Here is a 19,207-nt window from a genome sequence, read left to right as displayed (position 1 = left end):
ATACAAAGTCACCATAAAAGCCCCAGTAGCGAATGGGACAGGATGTTCTACACCCACCATTTGATATTTATCAGCGATCACCAGGACCAGAGAGGAAGTGTTTTTTGAGAAATAGGGCGGCCTAGGCTGCCGATCTCCACTTGGATTACAGCACTGGTGACAGGCAAAGTCTTTTTCAACAGGCTTGTGAGTCAGCAGCAAACAAAAGAATTCGAAAGAGATCTTGTTCTTCTAAGGGTCTTGTCCCCAAAGTTGGCAGAGAGCGGGACTGTGGATCCTACACAGACCACCTGCTTCATAACACTTCACAATGATTCTTGCTGTGCAGTACCTGGTTTTGGGCAACAGAAACTAAAATCCAGCTGGTATGGATCAATAGAGTGTTAGTAAAGCTGTGACCTCAGTAGACGTTAATATACATTATTAGTAAATTTCCAGGTGTGTCTCTTTATACCAGTAGAAGTTGAAACTCTGCTTAAAAATGAGTCAAGGAACCTGTGCATGAGCACTCAATTTACCTGGTCTGATTCAAGTAGGAAAGGTTTAATACAACTTGTGTAGACTGTTTTCTTTCTAAATATGAGGCCTTCTGAGCTGCCTCTTATCAGCTTTTGAAATAGACAGCAAAAAATTTGCATCTTCTCATTATACTGATTTTAGGATGCAGGCACTTCACCGAGCTTCCTTACTTTCAAGAGTGGAAGCCCTGAACGCAATCCCCACGGAGGGGCCTCGCCACCTGGGCACACAGTGGGCATGGTACGGTATGGCCGTGCAGCCTTGGGTCAGCCTGCTGGGAGAAAGTGCCTGGCCCTCTTCGCCCATGAGCTGCGCTTACCCTCAGGCCCTCGCCTGGGGTCTGTGACGGAGCTGAGCTGTGGCTTTACTGTGGTGCCACAGCGATCCCCACTCCTGATGCTTCCTGGCACCAGTCTGCTTCTCCTACTTCCTGTTTCGAGTTTCAAGAGTGCAGCTAATTAAACTACGGTTGTGCTAGAATTGGGCTTCAACCGCTTTGCAGAGCGAGCGAATCACATACTCCCTGAACTGACATTTCTATCTGCACTGCTGTGTTCATTCAGTGACTTTATCCACATCTCCTGGTCTCTCATGTAGATGGCTGGTTCCAAACCTTCTCTGTCACAACCTTTTCCTCCTGTTTGACCTATGTACTTAAGCAACTGTCTCCTCACCTGCCACCCTGAGACATTTGTTTCAACCTCCTTATCGTTCCCTGCATTGCTCCTCCTCCTTGCCTCCCTGCCCACCATGCACAACTAATAAGCCAAGAAAATCCTCACAACTTCATATCTATCTCCTTCCATGGAAGCCTCACATCCACCGGAGAAGCCTGTGCATCCCTCTAGTGAGGCTTGCCTTAGTACCTAAAAATCAGTGAGAGTGACCACGGTATTGTTTTCTAAGGTGACTTAAATGAAAAATTAATGCTCACACTTTGAGAGTTAAAAAGACAAAAAAAAAAAAGGACAAAGCATGACCCAGCTACTCAAGTGGCAACTGTGCCAGCATACCAGGATGGCATCTTAAGAAAAGTTCTCTGATCCCCAATGGGGGTCAACCATGTGGTGGGGGTCAAACCACCATAGACCCACCTGAATTCATCCCCTTATTTAACATGATAGAAATTGGACTGGATGCAGAACAAAGAAAAGTGCTTGGGTCTTACTGTAGATTATTTCTGAATTTACAATGTGCCATATACCTTGCACATAGCAAGATGAAAAATAAGTGGGAAGGGTATAAATAGTGGTACTGTGCAATTTTTAGACTCCAGTAATGAGAGGAAATTTTTAATTCTACTGTTTTTCTTTTCCCATCTGGAAAGTCACATACCTGAATGATTTAGATAGGGATGAACATTAAAAACAATGAGTAATCTATACCAGTTAATCTGCCCAGCTGGGAGAGCCTGTGGCTGAAGCCAGGCATCTGGGTCTGTGCTAGACAGCTGGGATTTATGTCAGCTGTCTGGTCCAGAGTTGCATCAAGACCACAAAAGGTTGCCTGATTTCAAGTGTGTGGACTGAAGGCTCCCCACAGCAACACAGATGGGGCTGCAGAGGTTGCGGAGAGTGGTTCCAGGCAGACCGAAAAGAGACACAGCACATGAAAAACTATGTGGGTTATTGCAGAAAATAACATAGCTGGAAGGATCTTAAGGGTTTAAATGATTTCTAGATTATTGCAATGGCTGAACAAGTATTTTGTGACTCAGGAAAGCCAGGAAAGACAACTAAGTAACACCCAGTATTGGGATACCCATATCAGGTTTTGGGTAAACTGCCCAGAATAAGGGGCCATCAGAATATGTATTCACTTGACCATGCACATCTCCCTCTAACAGGCAGACTCTCTAGAGCTTCTTTAAATAAACCCCGGGTTATAAGCTTCATTCACTTAAAAAAGCTTCTGTTAAAGAAAAAGGAGAAGATCCTGTAGGATCTAAAAGGAAAGCTATGTTTTGGCCAGAAGTTCTGAGTATCAGAAAAGTATATTTTCTCAATTATGCATGTGTGGCAGCCTCCAGTTTAACCACATCTTTGGCTGCCCTAGCTAACCTATGAGAGCATACTCATCCCTTGGATGCGATAACTGGGCTTGCTGGATAAGGGTATAGTGATAATTCATCTGTTTGACACTAAAAAATGCCTAATAGCCAAATTATTGTCCCATTTAACTGTTTCGTCATGATTTTGGCATTCTGTTCGTATTTCTTTGGCCTATGTATATTATCATAGAATCATAGAATCATAGAATCATAGAATGTTTTGGGTTGGAAGGGATCCCTAGAGGTCATCTAGTCCAACCCCCATTATATCTGACTAGTTTTCAATGGGTTGGAAGTTACTTTGCTTTTCCTTTAGTACCTCTGCATCCAAAACCCAGAGAGCTTACTAACTCTTCTGCATTCTCTCATGCTTCTGTGTAGACTCCTTTCTTGCTGCAAATACTGAAGGGCAAACCCTCTTCTAATGTAGAAGTAACAGTCCCTGGAAATGCACTGCAGCTGATGAGGTGTGGCACATAACACTGGCAACGCAGCCCAGCTTAGATCTTGAAATGCACCCTGTGGTCTGCTGAACAGAATATGAATTTAGTGTAGGCCTGGAAAAAATGAATGAACTCTCTAGGATCTACCAGACATAGTGAAAACATCACTAAAAGACAACATCTACTTTCTATAGGCTGCTTGTTGTTAAAGGATCTGTTTTAAGACATCCAACCTTTAGGTCCCCAGTGCAATGTCATGTGATGCTGCACCAATAGTGTTTGCTGATTTCTGCATTATCTCAAGAATATCTTTCTTTTTTTTCCATATACATCTCAAAATAGTTGTCTCAACCTGGAAAATACCAGAAGGATATTCCATTGTGCCTATGTAAATCCATAGACTTCTGTGGTTTCAGATTATACTTTTTTGAAGATGGTTCTTATATTTGTCTTCAGAATGACAGCTAATTATTTTCCTTCATCTCACAAGTACAATAGTCCCTGACTTAGCTACACTTGCAGAATGAGATAGGGAAAAACTCTGCATAAGTAAATTAAAAAATGATACAGCAAGATTATTACTTCCGTTTATCCATCTAGAACATCCTGAGAGGATGACAAAAGGTCTTGGAAGTCCATTAATTTAAAGTCGTCAGTTCTTTCTCAGTGCAAACGTATATGTGAATACAGAAAAAAATAAGATAGAATGATGAATGAATCACTACTTGTAAATACATTAAGACTTGACAAGATTTTGTGCTGGTGCAGCATTTCACCTGCTTGTGAGAATCCCATGAGAAACAAAATATGTACCTGAAGGGAGATGGTAAGCTTAGACACAGCTGCATAGCTTGCTGTATTTTGAGCATATACGGTGCAGAAATCAATAAGGGATAAACTCTGTGACTCTTCATCCTTACCGTAGACCATAAGCCAAAGTCAAAACAAAATGAACTCTATGAAGTCAAAAGGTTCTACCCCAGAGCGTTTGAAAACACCGGGGACAATTTCAGAATTGGAGAGGTTTGTGGGCATCTACCTGGTGGCTTTCTGGTTCAATAAATTATGCCCTACAAATAATCCAGTTTAAAACTTAAAATGCCAGCTTAACATTATATAACCAACCTAAATTAAAAGTCCATTTGTAGTAACATCATAATTAATTGAATATTTTTTAATTAAGAAATTGATTTAAATTTGATTCCTGATTTATAAGCATTCTAACTCAGAGCCACCAAATTTTTATTTTGTTTGCCTGTATTTACATTAGAGGTCAATTAATTCTGATGAAATTAAAGTAATTGTAATTTTGAGTGACAGCATCTGTATGGGACCACGCAGTTTAGCTTTAATGCATTTTAATCCACTTTCATAGTTCTTGTTAATTTGCATTATTTTTCCTCAGGGTGCATGTAGGTAAATCCTAAATACAATTCTAAAGGTATTTATGCAGGATCTATGATTTATCTCAGTTTTCCCTAGAGGAGTGTGTGTGGGGGTGGGTGATGCAGTATCAGAGCACTTACTCCCAAGTCAAAGAAAGGCAGAGGAGGGAGATCTCTGTGTCTGGTTTTGGCTTAGAAGAGGAGCTATGTTTTCACTGTCCTGCCTTTTATTTGCAGCTAGCATTTTTTTCTCCTTGCAGCTGAAGCCCCTAACAAAAGGGGAAGAATGAAATGAGACAAAAAAGCATCTGCTCTGCATGGAATTGGGCCAGTCCAGTCAAGTTTAAAGACTGAATCATTTGAGGGGTATGAGACTGGCAATTTACTAATGACTACAACTTATTAAAAAGGCATGAAAAGCTCCCTAATTACATATTTGGATGCTAAGTAGCCAGTCTCAGCTTCAGAGACAGCATGACTTTCTCTTCCAGTCTTGTCCCAGACCACACATTAAAGAAAACAGGCATCATAAAGGATCAGGCATTGTAGAAGCTAGGAACTAAAATATTGTAAAAAAGTTAACCAAACTCTTACTTGAGGCTTTAGGCTACTCTCTGGTTTAACCTTTATTGAAGGCTAAAATATTTTGGTCATCTTACAGTATATCCATTTATAAATATGCAGTAAATATCCCTGAAATTACCATATCTCCTGAATCTTTCAAAAACAACACAGTACATTAGCCCCAGCCACTTTTCTACCCTACCAGGCTAAGGTCACCGGATCATTAGTTTTAAACATCTATTACACTGAAAAACTCAAACAAATCCTGAAAAGCTTAAGGACACAAAGTCAGACATTCAAAAGTTCGGAAGTGCCAGAGTTAACGTTGACCACAGCCTTAATTCAGCTTCCTTGTGGGTATTAATTATGAGAGAGTCTTTAATTATATGATCATACACTCTTTTTTTCCACAGGAACCCTGCCTCATTTAGTGCAAAAGTTCAATGGCGCTCAGCACAGGGAAATTTATTTACAATTCCTATTATACAAATTACTCAGTGCCTTTATTTACTGCATATCATCCAAAGCCAGCACTAAATAGAAAATTATTAATTTCCTCATGAGTGTTTTTTTTCCCTCAAATAATGTATTAACCTAGTGTCGGACTGCTCTACAAATATTCTTGAACTTATCTGTAAAAGAGACCCTTGAAAGATAAAATTAGTGTTATTACAGGTCCCAGTTTTCCAGGATTTACTCTTGCCCCCCTCCATCCATGAAGTAAAAGCAATATTTTCTGGAGGTGATGGATTCATTCTGCATGCACCATACAGATGAATTGTACAAAACTGCACATTACACAAAGCCCAGTGTAACCTGCATGTGTTGGGTTTGCAGCATAGGAGCAAGCCACCTGCCTGGCACATAGGTACAAACCAGCCCTTTCGAGACGTATCCAGCCCTAGGCAGAGACCTTCCTTGCAAAGCGCTCATTTTCTCTGTTTTACAGGAAAGGGATTGATGCTCAGACAGCTACACTGTTGGCAGAAAAGGAGAGTCTATTCAGGGCATTGTTACTGATTACAAAATTTAAAATCCAAAAAATCCCCACCAAGCAAGCACACAATGAAAATCAACAGCTGTCTCTGCAGCAAGTGTTTAAATACAACTTATGTGTAAAACACAAGTAAAATAAAGCTGATGCTGTATTTTTATATCAACAGCTCTACAGCTGCATGAGTACTTACTACACACCTCTTTCTTTTACTAAAACAACAGTCAGGTAACAGCAACTCCTTATGAAAACTACTAATTCTCTCTGTAAAACTCACATAAACCTGGTTCTGTTCTTTGGACGGACATGTACATACAGGTAGCACGCTTTCAAGGAAGAGCGACAGGCAAGATTTCTGTGGCCAGTCATTCATGTGAGTAGCACCCAAAGCACAACTGGTATTTCACCACAGTTGAAAACGGTAAGCACGGGACCCATCTCGTGTAACCTCAGTCATCTGGAAGATAGGTGTCTAGCTGAAGTTATCCTTCCAGATTCTTTCCATCATCGGTGGGCATGGGAGCTTTGCAGGGATGCTTCATCCCACCTGTTCTAGCTTAAATGCAGGCTATACTACAACAAGCCAAATGGTATGAAACACAGTCCATACAAGTGAACTACAGTCAATTAGATTAGGATCTGAAAAGTGTTTATTGGCTCTTTTAAAACTACGGAATAGTGAGTGACTAAATTGCATATAATCCAGAAGAGCTCAGCTCTCCTATCAATGTAATTCCATTCACAAAGAAGAGAGTGACACCAACAAGGCTATTTGCTGCAGCTTAATTTACCTTTCAAGTCTCCCTTAAACACAGAGCCAGGCATACTTAAATCCGGAGACGAGGTTGCAAGTTCAGTTTGAAGCATGGTGGTTGCACTACTACCTTATTCCTTTTATAGCAAAAAAAAAAGACTGGCAAGGACTTTCCGAGTAACTGAGTCTTTCCTTGCCACAGGCGTGGCCACATTATGTAAAAACAAAAAAAAATGTAATACAATACTGAGAAAGGATTGCTCTACACAGGAATAAAATCCCTCGGTGCCATAACCCCCCTTCCCTCAACACACACATCACTAAGGATTCCTACAGCCTCTTCCACAGAGACAGCTTGGGAGCTGGAAAAGGAAAAGTAGATGGGTAAAGGGCAGGCAGTGCTCCTAATTTTGTCAGAAAAGCCATCACTGAAGTTCAGGCATTTTGCACACAGTCTGCAGACATTTTCAGTTTTCTCAGAAAATCTAGACCTTGTCAGTCATGGAAGACGCATGACACAGAGGTGGAGCAATGAGGTGGAGCTGAGTTCCAGCTTAGTGCCTCCGAGTGGAGAGGGGTCAAATAAAATACCCGAAGTCATTCATGTATGGCCAGGCACAATCTGAAGACCACAATAATTTTCTGGAGAATGCTTCAGTAAACTTGAATGAAAGCCGTATACTATTAAACCAACAGAGGCATAAACACCAAGTTCTGTTTCAGCTGATAGAAGGACAATGAAGAAGTAATAGTACAACTCACAACTGTTGTAGGGAAAAAGGCTAAAGATTATAAAGGTATTTTTATTCTTGGCTGACACTTCTATCAACCCAAGCCAAAAATCACAAGAAAAAGAATAGCTGCTTTCCTTTATCCACATAAAAGGATCCTGTGCTGAGCAGCACTTAAGAAAAATGATCAGATTGTGATTATATAACCCTAGCATGAACTTGGTGACCAGTATAGTCATGTCAAATTAGGATGCATTATTCAAGCAGCAGGGAAGGATGAAAGTGTTTACCATCAGATATAAAACCCCCTGCATTTCCTTTTCTTCTAACCTGTTCTCTTCTTTTTCCTTTGCTGGCTATGTTGGTGGGCTGGCTCACTTACTGTACCAGCTCTCCTTCAAAACCAGAGACATTATCAGTAACAGATGGTGAAAAGAAAAGGAAGGACATCCAGTCATTATTTCTCCCTTTACCAGAAGGGTAAATGAAGCCTTTACTAGAAGATTCCATCTTCTCCCCCTGTCAGGAAGCTGGTTTATTTCTTGCTCCTCTCGTCCATGGACCTCTGCCAGTTCTTTCCTCTTTTCCTTCATACAAGGGTCCCCATTCTGGTCTGGTTTGTTTTTTTTTTTTTTTTGCCAGGGGCTTTTCACCTAACCCCATTCTCACTTTCTTTATCATTGTTTTTTAACTTCTTTTCATTAAAATGCATAGCATTGTGCCCATCAATGTCTAGACCACACCCTGTCGCTTTTTTTTTTTTTTTGGCTGATAGGATTTTAAAAAATTAAAAGGCAATGAAATGGAAGAAATAAATGCCATTGAGCTGCATGGATGAAACATAAGATGAGACTAAAGCAGTCTTAAGCAATATAAGTTTTTAGATGCAGTTTAACTATGTCTAATAGTATAATGCAAAGTAATCGTTATATTATTCAGGTATATTTTGTGCAGAGCCATTCTTACTGCCTGAAGATTACCAACCATATCATAACAGTTAGCAAGTTTAATTTTTTGACCACTTTACAGGTTTGAAAACCAACAAAAGCAAAATTTAAGCCTCCAAGCCCCACAAAACCAGAGCGCAAGAGCCAGCTTTGCTATTACCAAATGGACCGCTACAGCACTTGTTTACATCCCATATTAATTTATTTTATACAATTTTTACTCTCCATCTGAAGACCACAGTTAAGGGTTTGGAAAATTCAGTTAAAATGTCTTCAACATTATTTAATTCCTCTATCAAGTCAGTTTAGATTGTCTTGTTCCTTTTCTCAATCAGTCTTTAACCAGGAAATACAGAAGAGAGAGTTATCTGTCCTGATACTATGGAATTACACATGGACATTCAAACACATATACAGAGGAAAACTTCCTTTTTACCTACTTTTTTTGTAGTAAGAACATGCCAGCAGAAATAAGCTTTTCAGGCCTTGGGTAAATATGTTACTCAGATAACATGATTGCTTGATTCTAGAAGCGAGGTAAAAGACTTTCCATTGCACAGACCAGCTCCCTCTTGGATGCCTTTAAAAGATTCACTGGCTTGCTAACAGTACATGACAGAAGTCATATAAAAAATAGTATCCCTTTTGAGGACAAGTAATGTGGTGAATGGGCCATCATTATGTTACCAGAGACCTGAAGCCATAGTCCTGTTAAGAATATTGCAATACAAGCTTATCTTTTCATTGCAAATGATCTCATTTCATATTTATTGCCTTTTTAGAATAATACATCCAAAAATCAGAACCACCAAACCCAAAGACTATTGCTGGGATAAAATAGCATTCACTCTTGCTCTCATCTGAACTAGTTCATGCACTCACTCTGTCTGGCTTCTCCCTATGTACTCTTGTAGACATGTAGACGTGGCTCTTAGGGACATGGTTTAGTGGTGGACTTGGAAGTGCTAGGTTAACAGATGGACTCTGATCTTAAAGGTCTTTTCCAACCTAAATGATTCTATGATTACTCTCAAGGGAAAGAAATGGCTTTCTTGGGGGAATGATTTAGAGCTGTCAGCTTAGGTTCCTGCTCAAAATGACTCTGAGAAGGGGCATCCCTATCTCTCCTTGGACTCTGGCAGGGGTCTCAGTTCCTGACTCGTACACACTCTCTGTGGCACAGCACAACTTTTTCAAGAGGAAGTGGGATGCACAGGGCCCCACTATAGAGAACGTGGAGCAGACATACATCTTGCATAATTTTAAAAGACAGGGAATGCTTACAAGCAAAGCCACACCCTCTTAACTCTGAATATTAAATTGGTTTTTTGAGAGGAAACCTACCTACCCCTGAATTATTCAGAATCCTTTCCTTAATATTAGACACACACATTTAACGTTTCAGTATATCTTTCTGTTTGTAACAACAATGGTGGAAACGGGTAATTATTCTTCAACCCAGAAATAGTCTGTCATCTGTATGGAAGACATTTCTCCTTCATGCATGCTTTTGTCGTGTTTCTTATTTGTTCTGTAGATCTTTGTGCAGTCATTACATAGTACACTTGTGCAGTTGGTTCCTTCATAAAGAAATCACACCCCACCACTGACAGAAGGCAGGGCAGTGCAATTTCAAGGAGTGAGCCTGAGCATTTCTAGCTGGAGAGGTAGCCCCTTATTGGCCAGGTTTAAAGAAAATCTTACTCGCAACCTCACCCTTCTGCCTTTCTCCCTCCCACTTTCCTTTTTCTCTTTTTCTTTTTTTTTTTTTTTTTTTTTTTTTTTTGTACTTGCAATGCTTTTCTTGGCACCCCCTGACATTCCACCAGACTAACAGCTGAGCAGCACCTCACTAATGTATTACCTGATTACATTAAGTACTTTCACATGTGGAATTTTGCACATCCAGTATTCAACCAGTGACAGTAACAAATAGGGTATTAATTAACAACACAATGATTAAAGACTTAGGATTCTGACATCTGTAAAAAATGTTCCAAAGATAGTGTCCTTGCATGAGGGATCTGTAAATCAGGGTGCTTGCAAAATGACGCTCTGCTCTTTCTCAGCTCATTGCCGTTTGCTGAGTACTAACGAGGTTAACAAGGCAAAGCTGAAGCATTTGAATCAACCCTTACTTTTTCAGAGGACTTAATGAATCATGAACAGATCATTTATATTACATGTTTTGCAGCAGTAAGGGGAAGTTGATTAAGCAGTTTACTTACCCCACCGTGTATGAAAGCCACAGTATATCAGAGGAAACCCAATCAGTTACATGAGAAATGTTTTTATTTCCTTCTCAACATCCAATTTGATTATCTCATTATGTTTCACCACACTTTGTCTAACTTAGCAATTTGCTTCTAGACCATTTCATTCTTCCTTTCTTGCTCACCGTTAAAAAACGGTGACAGGTCAGATGGAATTTCTTCTTCAATAGGCCTTCAGTTCAAAGATGAAGTTGATTAAAATGTCATATATGTAACAAAAATATTGGCGTTCAGTCAAAATCTGACAAATTAGTTATGGCTTGCCTAATCCACGTTCAGCTATAAAACATGATTTACCAAATACACTCACCTAACAAAGCATATTAGATTTCTCACTGAATACACTCTATTTTGACAATCTCATAATATGCAAACGTATATGGATTTAATTTTTTCATTTCCTTCATGATTGAATACTTCAACCTGTTAATGCACACACAAATCCTGGTAATCCTGAAAGCTGGTTGGGCTTTATTTTTCTTTCAAATTATACTTCCTCTAAGTTTTTTTCCAGTTTTCTTTATGTTGCACACATCTTTGTGCATGGATTTACAAGAGCAGGCAAATAATGAAAATGGCACATTGTCTCAAAGAAAAGAGTGGAAATAGGCAGAAGACCAAGATTGTAAAAAGATATTTTTAAAATCAAAGTTATTAACATCCTAGCAGTTTTTAAAGTTCCCTGGAGAAATGGCTAAAATGGACTCCCCATCATGCCAGCAAAGGTAAAATTGGCAACGGCTAGGAACACTTTACAAGAGAAGTATTTCAGAAACTTTTTTTTCTAGTGCTTCTACCAGGTGAAGACTGTATGAATCCTGGAATTGTAACATTGCATCTGTTAGGACCACTTTCGGATTTGTGTCCTATGTACAATGGAGATGTGAAACTCAATCTGTGACATTAATGGGATCAAACAGTGATGCTTAATCCTATGGAACAGGTAGAGACCATTTGAACACTCCCTTGAACCTTCATGGTTCTTGCAAAGGTCTTGACCTTTATCTTGTTACAATAAAGTTTGCTAACCAAAGGCACCTTGTTTTTCTCTATGTATTATGTTAAACTAGATACATATTAGTTTCCCTGTCAGGTGATATCAGAACCAAGAATGTGTGACAAGCAGAAAGTGCCTCTATTACCCAGAAATTCTGGTCTTTTTTAGTGCTACTAATTTTCAAAGGGAAAAATAACAATCACACATCGCTATTTTTCAAGATAAACCATGCCTGCAAACAGGTTTTTTCTCTCAGAACAGATACCCTGTGCCTCATGCTAGGACCAACTATATCCCAGAAAACATGTTCTTTTGTACAAAATGAAAAAAACCCACAGTAATTTAAGTGGTTATTTGGAGAAATCTGTTTATGGCACTAATACACTTGGACTAATATAAGAAAGCAAGCTAGGAAAATGGGTGTAGCAGAGAATGCACCTTGCTATAGCCATTTCTGCTGACAACACCCCCAGCATGTACACACCAAACCAAAGACAATGGAAGGTATTAAGAGTTAACAGTTGAACTGTGACTAAACAATAGGTTTGCTGAGGAAGTTGACTAAAGTTTAAGACAACTCCTTCTCCAAATGTCTCTTCAGCAGTCAGGTGTTTAGCAAATGCAAAATTCCTAGACACAAAATAACCAGGCAGGCAGCTATGGGTGAGGGAAGAAAGGGGACGAGAAACACAGGGGGGTTCTGTGCAAAGGGCAGAGAGGCTTGGATTACTTGAGGTACCTGCCAAAGTTAAGCTTAGCCAGAACATATCCATAGTCCAGAAGTCAAGAGAGAGCTGCAGAATGAAGATTTAGTGCAATCTTTATCCAAATAATGCTGTTGAGCAGTGAGAAAAATGAAGTAACCATCCACTATAGTTTGTTATTTCTATGCCACAGAGAGAGAACAATAATATTTCAGAGCCCTGGGCACAGCCTGTCTGCTCATTGTCAGCTATGGCCAGCCAGGTGTCCCTGAAGAGGGATATTACCCAGACCAGCCATACACCTGCACTTCTGGAACACCATGTGTTTAAGCTCCTGGGGATACTTGGAGTGCAAGTCAGTCTGGGGATCTAAGACAAACTGTCCCTGGCTGCAAGTGCCCATTTCCAGGAAGCAATAACACAGAGGACACTCTGCCAAGGAAATGTGCCTGAAAAGCTAAGCAAAGAACCAGTGCTAACAACCTAATGTGCTTTATGGGAACTGATGGCACAGGTCTGTCTTTGATAGCACTGGGACCAAAGACTTTGAATTGTAAGCAGTGAGGCCAAGGCAGTTGAGGAGCTACGAGCAGTGATACCTCAAGAGATGCATTTGGGAGAGGCAGAAGTTCTTATTTCTTTGATTTTGATGCCAGTGGGCCTGAGGCAAGAAATGGCTTCATAGGTGGCAGACAAGATACTGTCTATTTGAGAGACACTAACCACTGCCAGGCTCTAGCTGAGTTCCTACCTGCACCAATAATCTCTAATCTGAGAATGAAAAATATAGCCTGGCATACCCATCTTTGACAGGCCAGTCATTCCCAGCTTGGAGTATGGAGGCTTGAGACTCAACCAAATAGCGAGTGGCCAAGAAAGGAAGTTATGTCAGCTCTGCATCAACATTGTCTCACTTGCTCTTCAGCAAAAATAAAGCAGCTGTCACTGCCTCCCTCTCTCTTGAGCCACATGTTCCCAACAGTTTCTTTCCTATGTCTCTTCTCCCCTTCGATGGCAATGTTAATATGTTTTTCAATGCTTCTGCTCCATTTGGTGCTTCTTTCATATAATCTCCAGTGCATTCCTTTTCTTTCACCACCCACTCCTCATTTTCCCAGCTGCTGATTGCCTTTGCTGCATTCTGCTCTTCCTGGCTCAACCTGTCACTGCTATTGCCAGCTCTGTACATCTTTTTCTCAGAGAACATCCAGAATGCTCTCTGTCCATTTGTGTCTTTTTCTGACATCTAGTTCTCTTTTTTTATGGGGTGTTATGTCTAATCAATGCAAAATTACTGTCATGTTAAAAAATAATCTCATTTTAGAATCTGAGCCGTTTCAGGACAAAAATGAAATAAAGAAGAAAAGATCTTGAAGTCCCAGGAGTCATAGAATCATAGAATTGTTTAGGTTGGAGAAGACCTTTAAGATCATCAAGTCCAACCGTTAACCTAACACTGCCAAGTCCACCACCCATGTCCTTAAGCCCCTTGTCTACATGTCTTTTAAATACCTCCAGGGGTGGGGGACACAACCACTTCTCTGGGCAGCCTCTTCCAATGCTTGACAACACTTTCCATGAAGAAATTTTTCCTGATATCCCATTTAAGCCTCCCCTAGTGCAACTTGAGGCCATTTCCTCTTGGCCTATTGTTTGTTACTTGGCAGAAGAGACCAACACCCACCTCGCTACAGCCTCCTGTCAGGCAGTTGTAGAGGGCAATAAGGTCTCCCCTCAGCCTCCTCTTCTCCAGGCTAAACAACCCCAGTTCCCTCAGCCGCTCCTCATGGGACTTGTGCTCCAGACCCCTCACCAGCTTTGTTGCCCTTCTCTGGACACGCTCCAGCACCTCAATGTCCTTGTTGTAGTGAGGGGCCCAAAACTGAACACAGTCTTCGAGGTGCGGCCTCACCAGTGCTTAGTACGGGGGGATGATCACTTCCCTACTCCTGCTGGCCACACTACTGCTAATATGAGTCATAGCAGGCCAAGAGCTTAAACAGAAGCCTCATTTTTGTGCTGTGTGCTCTTTATTTCTCCTTAAACTCGATTGGGCAAACTCCCTTATGTGGACAAAACACAGCATCTCATGATTGGCAGGTCAGAGCATCCTCTCCAAGAGTGCGCCACACCCACAGAAGTGGAGAGCTGTCAAGTCGTCTCTGAGAAGCAGCCCAAAAAACTTCCTAGATTTAGGCCAGTGTTTTTCAATTGCGGGTCATGACCCCACATGGGCTAGGGTCAAGACAGGGTTCACATGGGGTCACAAAGTGTTAGAAAAGGCTAAAGAAATATCTAAGCTCAAGTATTTCTGTTCGGTTTTCTCCTGGTCGTGGGGGGAAGGGAAGGAGTGGAGCTGCACACAAACAGATGATCCAAGGAGGCCAATTGTTTCAGAAATTCTGACTTGAAATATTGGGAATTCCACACTTGAGAGAAATAAAGTGGTTCTGTGGCTTGTGTGCAGGGGGAATGTTTTGTCTATGCACATTTTTTTTTAAATTTTCTTTTTTTAACATATTAGTTTGAAATTAGCCAGAAGTCTGGAAAGGTTTCAGTAACCTTAGAAGACAGACTAGCAAACAAATACAAGAGACATCAGCATGAGCATCCTTGTAATAGTACCTGGCTTTCATCAGAAGATTTTGAAAGGATTCTAAACAGTGAAAGCATTTATGCTTCCAGTAGAGTAAAAGGAGGTTTTCATTATCCACATTTTACAGAGAAGAACCTGGATAGGTGACTTGCTCTATGTCATGCAAAAGTTCTGTGGCAGAGTTGAAAGCTGAGTCCAAAACTGAATCCTTAATTAAGTTAATGCCCTTGCCGCAGGACTATTCTGTGCTCAGAGTCCTGAAAAAAAACACATTTTCCATCATATGGATATCACTGGCACCTATGTAATTATAATTGTGCAATTACAGGAGTATTGCAACAGACCTCAGGGTCATGGAAGGTGTGAGAGGGTTTAATCTAACGACTGTATTTTTTTGATCTTACACAAATAATACAGATACAGCCATAGATAGTGATTTGCCAGTATGATTTCATCCCTAAAGGGAATACCTGTAAAATCTTGCCCTCACTTGAGTATGAAGATCAAATCTGGTGGCTGCTTTTTGTCCTTCAGGAGTAGGATGGCAGTCAAACAAGCAATGCCATTATAGACATTATGGTTCCAAGTAAGAGCAACAGTAGTGAAATTGTCAAAGGCCTCCCTTGCATGGACCACCCTGCAGCCCCTTAGACGGTTACGATAGCTTTTGCTAACCTGAGGTCGATCAAAAGGTGGAAACTGATGTGGTGTGGGACAACAGGCCATGTTGAGGAGCTGTCTTACCGCAGTGAAGACAAGCGGGGTTTGTGAGCAGCTCCAGCACAGCCTTCCTTGTGTGCACAACCCAGGGCAAGATGTGTAGCACAGACCTTGTCTACAAGAAGACAAAACCTCCTCAACAGCATTTCTGAACTTGAGTACACTGCAATGGCAGCAAGACTTCTCTGTACAGGATCAGCTCACCTTGACCACAACTCCTTGGAGCAGGGAATAACCAGCATCAGAACGGGCCTGCGTTGATTGTGTTTTCCAAGTCAAGATACTTTCAGTTAGCTGATATTTGGCACTGGTTCATCAACCCAGCTGCTGGTACAATTCTGTTTTCTTGTGTAGATAAGAACTTGGCCTCACCCATTACAGACTGATTTGTTAGCTGGGAAAAGATCATTTATTGCTTTCACATCATTGCTTTAGCTATCCTTGGATAAACTGGCTATGCAATTTAATAGCTGTAGTAGTTTTCTGCTTTCCGTATTTTCTTGATGTCTGCATTCTATATACCTTCCTACTTCACATACTTTCTTATTTACTCGAAAATATTTTAAAAAGTGAAAACTTGTAGAAATTTTCTTCATGCCATTTCCTGGTAATGAAATGAAACTTGCAAGTAGCTTTGTACGTAAGAATAAGCCTGTCACAAACTAACAGTTTCTCCCACTGTTTTCCCCCTTGAGTTTGGGAAGCTTATCTATTTACCATCATCACCTCTGTTTCTGCAGGGGAAGGTTGGGAAGCCTGGGACTTTCAAAAAATATTTATGCATGTGCTGAGTGGGGTGGAGTAGGAATGGATACAGGCTGGGAACATTTTGATTCCAGAGCTCTTAGAAAACTGTTAATAGGATGATGAAAGCTTGATCTCATAGATCTACTGGGCTATTTTGCAAGGCTTCTTTGTGTATGGCTATTATTAAGCCCCATCAAAATACCTGTAAAATTTTCACCTGCTAGAAGCAAAAATCACTTTTCTTTGCCTAGACAAATGCAGTGATAAAGGTACTTAAAAATACCTGCCTAGAGACACTCTAGAATCCCTCGCTATCTAAGATCTTACCCTGGGAGACATGACACAGGCTGTATTGAAGACGTGTGCCCATCTGGAAAAGAGGCTAGAGGCCAGCTGAGGTGTCCTAAGGCATCCTAAATGGCATTACAAACTGTTGTTTCTGTGGTGACCAAATCCCACACATATTCTTCTTGGGGTTGGTTTTTCTTTTTTCCATTTTTTTTTAATAACAGAATGAAAAATATTATGGCTCTTCATTTCATCATTGTAGGTACTTGTGTGTGTGTACATTTATAAACAACATTAGGGCATTGCACAGCAGCAGCAGCTTGAAGAAAAATGATGGCAAGTAACACAGGCTTGCCTGGCAATAGAGAAACTCACCGGACCTCTTAACTGTTCATTTTCCAAGATCTGGATTTTTTTAAATGTGAAAGTTTGTTTAGAATGTGTAATATCAAGAGCTAGGTGTTTGAAAAGGACTTAATGTTGAGTTGTAGCTAATTGTTTGTTCTGGAAGGTACTAGTATCATATATATTGGTATATAACTATATAATTTGTTGTATTTGTATATATATACATTACATATATTTAAATGTAGCAGCTCGTCGGCAGAATCAGTTGAGTTGCACTCCGCTTCTGTAAGGAGGAGTATGGGTAAGCACAAGCTCAAAGTTTCTGCTAAATATCATACCTAGGTAGTCAAGACAGGGAAAAATACAGTACAGAAATATAGAGATGGCAGGGATGAAAAGAAGTAACACTTTCAGCTCATGCCACTGTCTGTGACTATGTATGAAATCTCTGTGTTACTCAGCTGTACACCACTGGGCTTCAGAAATTTGCAGCCAGAGCAAAACAAGACTCCAGAGGTGCAGATCATTACCTTCTGAGATACAGAAGCAACTTTAAGACTGCTCCTAATGCTGTATGATATACAACCATGTGGTTGTGGGCAGCCATGAACTGGGTAAAAAACGTAAGACTTCAGGATTTCTAGATGGAGTAGTGAGTGGAATTGCTTCAGGTTTTCTATAGGTTTCTAAGCAAAATCATATTTGCAGAGAGGTCTTGGCTCAGCACTTCTTTATTTTCCTTCATCTGGAAGGACAGGGCAGCTCAACTATCTTTGCTGCAGTCTGAACAGGATCCAAAAAGATGAATGATCAATTCTGCAGATGAGCTAGTGATTTTCTATGTTCCCCTACCCACCTGATACACTCACAGGAACTGTGCCAAGAAGCAGGATCCTGATGAAATCCTGGCTCTAGTGAAACCTAGGGAAATTTTTATAAGGTGGGGATATCAAAGGTAATCTCAAATTGTTTGAACAATGAAAGGATCTCCAAACTCAAGTACGTTGTGAAGTCTGACTTCGTGCAGCTGTAAATGGAAGAAATAAAGAGTAGATGTACCCACTTGACAGAAGATGGGTTTTTTTTTGAAAGGTCTGACAGCCTCATTTCTGCAAAAGGCAGAGCTAATAGAATTATAAACACACACATGAAAAAGGCCTCTCAAACTGTTCAAGCCAAAGTCACATACTTAAAATGCATTATAATGGGTGTTAGACTCAATCTGTAATTATCTGTATCTAGGCAATAAATAAATAACAATAACTTTAATTACAAATCTGTGATAGAACTTGTGGAAGGAACAGAAAAATGATGTCTGGAGCTAATTAATGCTCAAAAATTAACAAACAAGAGAAAGATAAGCAGAATGAGATCATCTATAAGTACTATGAGAAGCTAAACTGTGGTGTATCCCCTAGGCAGGGTTGAAAATAGTTACAAATCTAAATCAGTTTTCCTGGGAATCACAAGTTTTTTTAAGGGCATATGAAATGCATATTGCATAAACATTCCTGATACCTAATTCCAAAGAGCTCAGTGCCAGGTATGGTGATTTAAAATTGCTCAGTTTTCCTCGTGTCAGCAGAATTCTCATAAACATAGGCATGCCCAATATGTTGACTGTGTGATTTCATATAAAACCACGATTATCCTTGTGCTCCAAGCCTGTAAACAAGGGTTATATAAATGGCACAATTTCATGCAATGCTTTATCTGAACCAGCTGGCAGCTCTGCACCGACCCACACCAGCATACCTATCAACAACTCTAAGCCATTTCAAACACAGGATGTGTATTACAGAAAATAAAAGTATTTTAAACCTAAAATTAACTCTGTCTTCTCAGCTTTTTCCTTGGATTGGTCTGAGCAAGCGCTGGTCCTATGTCTTGGACTGTAAAGCGTACTAGTAGGCATCTTCACTACAACACAGCTATCAAAAGGCATTGACCAAGTCAGGTTGTACTTGTCAACAGTGTGTGTCTCTCTCAGCATGAATGTGGCTCTGGTGAGAGATATTTGATTGACACCTCGCCTCTATGCATCCACGGAACAGGGAGTGAAGAGATATAGGTAGCATTCATCCACAGTCTAATGCGTGCCATCTCTGGAAATGACAATGTCCAACACTCAGCAAAGCCTCAGGAAT

The sequence above is a fragment of the Egretta garzetta genome, unplaced genomic scaffold, assembly GCF_000687185.1.
Source record: "Egretta garzetta isolate BGI_Z169 unplaced genomic scaffold, ASM68718v1 scaffold293, whole genome shotgun sequence".
NCBI classification, from domain to species: Eukaryota; Metazoa; Chordata; class Aves; order Pelecaniformes; family Ardeidae; genus Egretta; species Egretta garzetta.
This window is presented reverse-complemented; position numbering follows the sequence as displayed.